Source organism: Juglans regia, chromosome 16 (genome assembly GCF_001411555.2).
Source record: "Juglans regia cultivar Chandler chromosome 16, Walnut 2.0, whole genome shotgun sequence".
NCBI lineage: Eukaryota > Viridiplantae > Streptophyta > Magnoliopsida > Fagales > Juglandaceae > Juglans > Juglans regia.
Window position 1 is genome coordinate 24,817,690 of NC_049916.1, and position 10,562 is coordinate 24,828,251.

The window sequence follows — 10,562 nt, forward strand, 5'->3', positions numbered from 1 at the left end:
ATGTGCTATTGAAGGAGCTAGTCATGCTAGTACTAGCTTATAGGAGTAGAAGTAGGTGGGCAAGTTACCAAGAAGGTTTCGATAATGTTTTGGTGAAGTTAATGGTCGTTTGTAGTGAGTTTAGTCACCACTAGATTAGATGATATTCAAAATTTAAGTGATGAACTTTTAAGTATAGGCTATTGGGTAGAAGTTTATAGGCGCGCTTGTTGGTTGGTCAGAATGGATTCGAGCCTTTTAGGGTATGTTCATTATCTTAGATGAGATGGGTGTATTTTGGGTGATGTTACTTGTTTTCAATTTGGGATGCTGAGGTTGATTGATACTAGTTTTCTATCAATGATCATGGATGTATTTTGCAGAATATTGATTTGGAAAAGAGAGTATTTTCTACCAAAATGTGGTAAGAGTTTTCTAGAGCCACCTTGTACTTGATGGTGTTATTTTTATGAGGACATAAATTTTATGTATGTGGCAAATTATCAGAGTGCGCAGTAGGAGCGTGATCTTTTTTGATGTAATTAGAAGTTCAAATTTGTGCCGATTTTGAGAAATTAGTGGTAACTCAAAATTTTGAGAAGACACTTGTAATTAGAGATTAATCATTTGGATGTGCAAATTTCGTTTATTGATGGTTAACTTTGGAAGTGGCTTTTAGGTTACCAAGATAGAATACAATGAACGTTTGGAAGATAAAGCATAGGAGTCGATTGAGGTTAGCATAGTTTATGGTGTGAAGATAATAATTATTGGAATTTACTGGATGTTGTACGTGAAGTGCCACAAGGAGACTAGTGCGAGTATGATGTAATTGCCTATAGGAGAGTAGACATGAGAGAGCAGTACTCATGCTTGTTTGGAAGTTGTTGATGGTAAGTTTTTCTTAAACATGTTCTAAGTTGTATTTTGTAACCTGCTTTGGCACTAATGTTTGACCTTACAAATTTCAAGGATGAAATTTTATTTTAAGAGGGGAGGATATGATACCTTGTATGTACGTGTATTTTGACTAAGAAATTATTGCATTTCTTAGAATTGTAAGCTTTCTTGTTTTAAATTTTAGATGATTTATGTGGTATTATTTTACGACTTTAAACTGTAAAATTTAATTCAATGTGTTTTATTGTTATTAATTATTATTAATTATTTAAAATACTCTTTATTTTAAATCAGTTTTTTGTTGGATTTTATTATTTTATTTTACTTAATCATTGTGTTTAAATTAGTTTATTCAAATTGCCGTTTTGAAATCATTTTCGTTAGATCAGTGTCGAGACCCCGAGTTGAAAGACTGGACCTCATTTCTTTTCCTCACTTTCTCTTTTTCCCCTTTTCTTTTTTTTCTTTTTTTCCTCTTTTTCTTTTTCCTCCTTTCTTTTTCCCCTGCCTTTCTCTTCCCGCACGCGAGCCCCTCCCCTCTACCGGTCTGTTTTCTTCGTCCACCCACAGCGCCGTCGTGTGCCATCCATGGCTGCCACCGCCCCTCTCATTTTCTTGCCCTCCAGCCAGCAACCACCCCCCTCCATTTTCAACTCCTCCCTCATCACCGTTAGCCTCCACGCACAGCTGCAAGCCACACAGTCTTTGTGTTCCAGCTCCGCTGTCGCGCCACCGTTGGCCACCATCTTTTCACCATTGCACCGGTAGCCTCCCAGCTACCTAACCCACCCATCCTTAGCTCCAATCCGCCACCGGTGAAGCCCCTCCATCCCCAGTTCTGATTTGGGTGTTTTGGCCTTCAACCGCCGCCCACAGCCAACCAAGTAGTTTCACCAACACTTGTAAGCCATTCCCTAGCCATCTCAAGTCTTAGTTTGTCCCCATTTGAAATTGGAATTTTTGAGACCCACAACTTTACCGTGAATTGCACTGTTTCGTTTCTGTGTCGCCACTTCTAGCACCTTCGTGATCCTTCAAAAATTATATTATAGCACTGTATGTATTTTGCCAAAGAACTTTTGAGATTTAACTGTACTTTTGCGCTAACTCATATTTACTGTGAATTGGTTGGTTGTGCCGGACTGAGTCCGAGGAGTAAGGGGGTTAGTTGAATTGGAGGATGAAGCTATTTGTGTGATTGGATTATGCTGGGATTTGTTGACAGTTGGATATTTGTGTCGTGTCTTGAACATTGCATAATTGTACGCACAAGACACTGCATAATTGTACGCATGTTCATGTTTGTAAATGAAAACTAGGTTTTCGCATAATTGCATACATGTTCATGTGTATATTAGAAAATTGGGTTTTCATGTGCGAAATGGTTTTTGAGTGCGTGTGTATCACGATCCCAAGCCGAGATGGGGTATTATCTCGGTGCAGCTCCTCAGGTAACTTAGGAGTGGAATATACTGAGTAACGTCCCCTGGGTTGTTGCTAGGCGACAACGGCATCGGGCGGAATGGTAACGCTCTCGTGCCGACTCTATAGCCCCTTGCTGGCGGGGGTTAGAGGATGCTTGGCCACGAACGCGCTGGGTGCGGAATAGGCATCGCTCGTTACGAAGTCACTCACATGACCGTTACTCCTGGTGTGACGAATGGAGCCAGGGTATGCAGATGGTTCCTAGGGAAGATCATGGTGCATACGGTTAAAATGGATTATTAGGCTATTTTCTGAGAAAATTGTGTGTTTTGGATAAAAGCATTCTATGTGAACCATTTTATGGGAAAATAGTAGAATATTGTTTTGGGCCATTTTCGAGGAAAATGGAGAGAAATGTTTTAATGAAATGTTTTGGACCAAAATCAGATTTTGGCGTGCGTTAGAAAATATTCATTTTCGGGAAAAATGAGATTTTGGGTTTAATGCATATTCTATGATATGCACGCATATCTGTTGATTGCATTAACGCACTTTTATCTCTTGAATTGTTTGGGTTGTTACTTGCTGAGATTCATATCTCATGTGGTATTTCTTACCATGCGGTACCATTTTATGGTACCGTAAATTTTGATGTGGATTAAGACGTGGAGTCTGAGGGATCGACTCCATCAAAGGAGTGACATGTGGTCACTTGGGATTATGTGATTTGTTTCCCACTCGTTTATGTATTTAGTTTGTATTATATTTATATTGGATTATTGTATAACTTTTTAAAGGTATTTTATTTTGGAAATCTATATTTAAATTTCTGGTACTTAGTTGGCTAACTTTTAATTAACCACTACGACTTTTGTTGTGCACTTTATACATGTTGTACACACTTGAGCACTTATCGTTGGGATGTGTGACCCGTGTTGTCATCATTCCGACGTCACGATTCTCGCGTTTCCGTACATGGGAGTCGGGGCGTCACAACAGATATTCTCAATACAAATTTGCTAGCTCTTGCAATGCAGGTATAATACAAAGGTAATAATGGAGACTTGGAGAAGCTATTCTTGATAGCATGGGGCATGTGGTAACGAAGGAACTAGCTATTACATGAAGCTGTGGAACTTACTGCTATTCAGACAACAGAGCATGCATTGGTATCTTATATGTTGAACTTACAAGCGCATGACCCTCGTGGAGAAAAGAAAGTTTGTCAATGGGTGCCTCCTGACCAAGGGATACTAAAGCTAAATGTGGATAGGGCAGTGTTTGCAAGCCAACAAAGTGCTAGGGTGGGAGCTGTTCTTAGGTATGAAAAGGGTGATGTGATCCTCTCAGCTTGAAAAAAGGAAAATGAGATTATTGATCCTATTGAGATTGAAATGCTAGCAGTTTTGAGAGGTTTGCATATATGCTTACCTCTTGGAATATCACAACTTGTTATCGAGAGCGACTCTTTGCTTATGGTGAATGAAATCCGGACTGACAAACCATCAAGATCACTTCATAGAAACCTTGTGATGAAGATTAAGCAATTTATGCAGTGATTTCCAAACTGCTTTATACAACACAGTGGCCATTTAGGCAATGGTGCAGCCCATGGGATGGCAAAACATGCATGGACACTACAAGAAAAAAAACTTTTCTCAGTGCCAAATTAATTACAAAAAAGACAACTATAATGATGTACTGTTGTTCTAGCCTGACATCAAAATACAGCTCAAACGAAAAGGAGAAGTAATTGTCAAATGAGAGAGGATGGTACAGTAAGGAATCCTTATGCTGGAAGAGCACAGTGATTTAAGAAGGGGGCATGCATGCAAGAGGTTGGTGAGGGACTCAACTTTAATTAAATAAATTATAGCAAAAGATCAATCAAAACAAGCAGGCATGAAACCTCGGGCTTCTTCCCAAATAATGTTATATATCATGTACAGCAGATTAATTGCTTTGGATGCAGAGAACTAATATTACAACTTGTGCAACCCAAAGTTCCAAGCCCAAAGAGCTCAAGTCCTTGTAATTTATTATTATAAGGTCATATATGATATATACTCGATCTTTGACAATATTGGACTTTTTTTTTTTTTTTTTGGGTGACTTGCTACCCCAAAACACAATCTAGCCCATTAATTCCAACTAGTGAATGGAAGGAATAATTAGGTCAAGTTGGAATACGAGTGGGGATTTTCCTAACACCGTATTTCAAGATTATACTCTTAGATCAGGTTATAATCAAATCATATATGATATAAATAGATATTTGTGATTTGGTTATTATCTAAGTCAATAGATTTGAATATATATGTACATTGGAATCAATATTAAGAAATCTTATCTTATCTTGGTTTTTATAATGACAACATATATAATACTCCAACTCATCTCTATATAATTAATTAAATCGAATATAAGCCTATGTTTTATATTCAATTTAATTACCATGAATAGTAATAAAGATATAATAGTCCTAAATCCATCTCGGCAGGGAAGGCCATGCCAAGGGGCGGAGCAGTTCTCTCGACATGTCAAGAAGCTAGGGTATAATTTTTTTTTATCAGTTTTTTCTACAATGTCAGTGCTGCTTTATAGAAGAAAAAGAATAATCGAGGGTAAAGTTAACACAATCTAGTTTTTGACAGCATGCAGCAAAGAAAATCCATCTCTATATGTCCTGTTATGATAACCTAAAGAACACAAAACACACAAAATTTGTACTAGCATTTTATCAAAAAGTGGGGGAGTTGGGAGGTATTAAGGCCACAGCTAAACTGCCACAACAAATGCCTAAAGAAAATATTCTAGAAGGCATTGGACATGCTACTGGCCGTGCCTCCTCACAACCTAATAGTGTGATCCCTGTTAGTTACTAAACTCAAATGAAATTTGCCTCAAATGTATTGGCAAATGAACTATTGGTTATGTGTATTGAGTTGTATAAATATGGCCTCTAGCCTTTTGAAGTTTGTGTGGGAAAAACATTATAATCAGAAATTCTCAGTCTCTGTGGCATTCTCTCGAGCACTTACTGTGCTCTATTGTGTTTTATCATGATATCTAGAGCCTCTTAGGACAGACGTCCATCTTTTTCATCTCTTTTACAAAATGACCACCAAAACAACCACCGATCCAACTCTCTCCATTGTTTTCTCTGCTTCTCATTTCATAACCATCAAATTATCAAATCAAAATTACCTTCTCTGGTGTGCACAGGTTGTCGCCTTCCTCAAAGCTCATCAGCTTTATGGCCACATTGATGGCTCTGTTCCCCCTCCACCACCTCTTGTTGATGATGCTCCCAATCCAACTCATGCTCGTTGGCTCCTCCACGATCAACTTATAGTTTCGGCTCTTTATTCTTCGCTTACAGAATCGGTTCTCTCCCACGTACTGGAGTGCACTTCCTCGCGCCATATTTGGACTATCCTTCGGGATCTATATGCTGCCCAGTCCAATGCCCATGCTATCCAAACTCAATTTCAACTAGCCACTCTTAAGAAGAGCTCTGAATCCTTGACTGACTATTATAATCGAGCTACCTCTATGGTGGCCTCCCTTGGAGCTGCAGGTCATCCTCTCTCCCCTTCTCAGTTTGCTTTATATCTCCTTGCAGGACTTGGCTTAGATTATGAGTCCGTAGTCTCTGCTATAACTACTCGGCCAGATCCCTCTTTCTCCACAACAAATCTACAGCTATCTTTTGAATCATGAAGCCCATCTAACTCATCAACATAACACTCTGCTCTCTGCTTCTTCTATTACTGCTCATGCCACAACAACTCGTCCGCCCTTCTCATCCAACAGAGGCCGCAACTCAGTCTCAAACAGAGGCAGGCGACGTGGTCTAGGAAGGGGTGGCCAATACCCAAACTCCTCTAGGCCGACTTGTCAGGTCTGCCATAAGCAGGGACATACTGCTACGACATGCTATCATCATTATGAAGAATATCAGCCATCCACACCTACTTCCTCCCATTATACAGCCAACCTCACCACCACTTTCCCCAACCAAGCACCTTCTACAAATTCTTGGTTCCCAGATACGGCTGCCACAAACCACTCCACCTCAAACTTTGCAAATCTCTCTCTGGAATCTACTCCATACAGTGGCCCAGATAGTGTCAGCATCGATGATGGCTCATCGCTCCCAATTCACAACACTGGTTCTAGTCAATTCTCTACTTCTACTGGCACTTATTTACTCAATAAAATTCTTCATGTTCCTTCTATTACAAGAAATCTGCTTTCGGTTCGTCAATTTTGTACTGACAATTCTGTTTTCTTTGAATTCCATGCTCATTTTTTTGTTGTGAAGGATTCTCGCACTCGGGTGGAACTTCTTCGGGGAAACGTGAATAATGGGCTCTATGTTCTACCGGTGCTGTCACCTCAGTTGGAAGTTTCTGCTGCTCCTATGGCCTACTTGGGTGAACACACTACCTCATCCATTTGGCATACACGTCTCTGACATCCTAACTATAAGACTACCCAGTTTACATTAAGACATTTTAATCTTCCTTTTACTCCCAGTCCCCTCATCTCCCCGTGTTCCTCATGTATTCAGGCAAAGTGTCATAATCTTCCCCACCCCCCATCAGCATCAGTCTCTACCAAACCTTTTCAATTATTGTTCTTAGATTTGTGGGGGCCTGTGTCTGTGCTTTCCTCCTTAGGATGTCGCTTTAATTTTTCTATAGCTGATGATTTTACCAAGTATATTTGGATGTTCCCTCTTCAAACCAAATCAAGTGTTTCCTCTGTTTTTCTTGCATTTCATAAGTTTGTTACCAATTCCTTCTCCACTAATATATGTGTTGTTCAATCCGATTGGGGGGGTGAATTTCGTCCCCTCCAATCTGCTCTTCATTCTCTTGGCATTTCTCATAGGGTCACATGTCCCTATTCCCATGCCTAAAATGGCACAGTTGAGAGACGTCACTGTCATATTGTTGAGACGGGATTATCTCTCATGGCTCATGCTTCCATGCCACGAAAATATTGGGTTGAAGCTTTTCAAGCAACAGCTTATTTGATTAATCGCATGCCAACATCCATCCTTAAAAACTTCTCTCCATTTCAAAAATTATTTGAAAAAATTCCTGATTACAATTTTTTAAAAGTTTTTGGAGTAGCATGCTGGCCCAACTTAAGCCCTACAATAAGCATAAAATGGATTCCGTTCTCAACAGTGTGTCTTCATGGGCTATAGCCCAGATCATAAAGGATATATTTGTCTTCATTTGCCTATAGGCAGAACATATATATCTCGTGATGTTGTTTTCTCTGAAATCGAATTTCCCTGTGCAATACAAAGTTCAAATTCGGCCCCTTCCACGTCAATATCGCCCAGTCCGCATATACATTCCCCTTCTTCCCATTTACCATTTCATAATCCTTAGGACTCTATCCTACCCACAAACCCAAACTCTGCACAACACGTTGGCCCAACCCTTCCCTCTTCTTCTGCCCAAATATCTAGCCCATCACTCTCAACTCAGACACATCCCTCTCCTTCTTCCTTGATATCTAACCCTAATCCTCTTATCATTCCCACGCCGCCTCCCTCTCCTACGCAGCCTCTCTCTCCCACGCAGCCATCGCCTTCCATCTCTCCTCATACCCCTCAGTTTTCAGTGCCCTCTGTGTCTTCCTCTCTTGTTCCAACCACATCTTTACATCCTATGGTCACTCGCTCGAAAGCCTCTGTTCATTGCCCACTCATTTGCACAGACGACACTATTTCTTGGCCACACAAAAAGCCGCCGGCCTCTCTTACCTTGATCCCATCTTCATCTATTCCAGAAGAACCCTCCTCATTCACCGAAGCCTCCAAATACCCAGAATGGCGAGCTGCGATGACTGCCAAATTTCATGCCTTGCTAGCCAATAATACATGGGTTCTAGTTCCTTCTTCTGCTACAACAAATGTTCTTGGGTCTAAATGGGTTCTTAAGACCAAACGAAGAGCTGATGGCACCTTAGAATGAAGAAAGGTTCGTTTGGTTGCCAAATGCTTTCATCAGCATCCTGGGACCAATTACTCGGAGACCTTCAGTCCCGTAGTAAAGCCTGTTACGATTCGATTGCTTCTTTCTTTAGCTGTGACTTCCAACTGGGTGCTACATCAACTGGACATTCAGAACTCATTTTTGCACGGTGACCTCAAAGAATTTGTTTACATGCAACAACCATCCGGGTTCGTGAATCCAGATCTGCCCACTCATATCTGTAAGTTAACTAAATCCATCTATGGGTTGAAACAAGCTCCTAAGGCTTGGTTCTCCAAACTTGCTGATCGTTTGTTTTCTCTTGGTTTTCACTATTCAAAATCTGATTCCTCATTGTTTATTTGGTGTACTGCCACTGTCTCTATGTATGTCTTAGTTTACGTAGATGATATTGTAGTAATCTATTCGCATGATCATTTGGTCACTGAATTCATTTTTGAACTCGACACTACATTTCCTGTCAAAGATCTTGGTCCGTTGCACTATTTTTTAGGCATTGAGGTCACTCGTAAGTCATCTGGTTTATATCTTACCCAGTCTAAGTATATTGCCGATCTGCTTGTCCGAACCAATATGCATCAAGCTAAGCATGTGTCCTCCCCTATGTGTCCAACGACCAAGCTCAATGCACTAGATGGACCCTTCATTGAGTGGAGGATCCTCATCTTTATCGCAGTATCGTAGGAAGTCTTCAATATCTTTCCTTTACTAGGCCAGATATTTCCTTTGCTGTCAATCGAGTCTGTCAATATATGCATTATCCACAGCTGCCTCACTGGCAAGTGGTCAAACGCATTTTGCTCTATCTTGGACATACTCAGCATTATGGTCTTCATTTCAGTTCCAAGTCTTCTTTTCACTTAAATGCTTTCTCTGATGCTGACTGGGTTGGTTGCCCTGATGACCGTAGATCTACAGGAGGTTTTTGCATTTTCTTTGGTACCCATCTTATTTCCTGGAGCTCTAAGAAACAGTCAACCATTGCCAGCTCCTCTAAAGAGGTCGAATACAAAGCTGTTGCTAATACAGCATCTGAAATCATTTGGCTACAATCTCTTTTAAAAGAGCTTGGTGTCAATCTTAAGGCTGCTCCCACACTCTAGTGTGACAATTTGGGTGCTACATATCTCTCTCATAATCCTATCATGCATGCTAGAACTAAACATATTGAGCTTGATAATCATTTTGTTAGAGAACGTGTAGCTAACAAGTCTCTCCAAGTCTCCTTTGTTTCTTCTAAAGATCAAATTGCAGATGTGTTCACCAAGCCACTCTCCTCCTCTTAGTTTGCTCAACTTCGATCCAGTCTCACAGTTGCTACAGTGGTGCTTGGATCACGGGGGAGTATTAAGGTCATAGCTGAACTACCACAACAAATGCCTAAAGAAAATATTCTAGAAGGCACTGGACGTGCTACTGGCCGTGCCTCCTCACAACCGAATAGTGTGGTCCATGTTAGTTACTAAACTCAAATGAAATTTGCCTCAAATGTATTGGCAAATGAACTATTGGTTATGTGTATTGAGTTGTATAAATATGGCCTCTGGCCTTTTGAAGTTTGTGTGGGAAAAACATTATAATAAGAAATTCTCAGTCTCTGTGGCATTCTCTCGAGCACTTACTGTGCTCTATTGTGTTTTATCAGGAGGAGATACCTGTGGTGCATGCGTGAGAATCGCCGAGGAATCACGAAGGATCTCCACCTCCGATACTCTGCCCAACAAAAAAGTAAGAGGGACTCGAAATCGGCGGAAGCGAGTGTAGTAGAGGACAGGGAGGAGGCTACATGGGAAACCCTTTGCCGCCAGCAAAAGGGGTGTGGTTGATCTCGAAATAGGGGCTTACAAAATCACCAAGTCCAGATTTTGAATCCAAAAGGGGAGGAGAAGGGCCTAGCTTCCGTGGATTTCCAAATGGGTGGACGATGCTGCTAGGGCTAGTTTTCTATGTATGAGGGAAGTCGTGTGGCAACGTTGTGCGGTGGATTCGTTCGTAGGTACCGGAAATCGATGGAGAAGAAGAAAATGGAAGGGTTTTCAGGTGTGTACAGAAGCCAAAATCGGGAGTTTTATTTTTGGTGCGTTTTGTCGCGCCCCCATATACCAGTACTAGGATAATCTGCCGTTTAAATTACAATTCCATCGTTTTACTTACGTCGCAACTGAGTTTTATTTATTGCGGCGTTTTTTCTCGTCGCAATATCTCATAAATTTGCTGCAAAAGGACAGTTCATAGCAC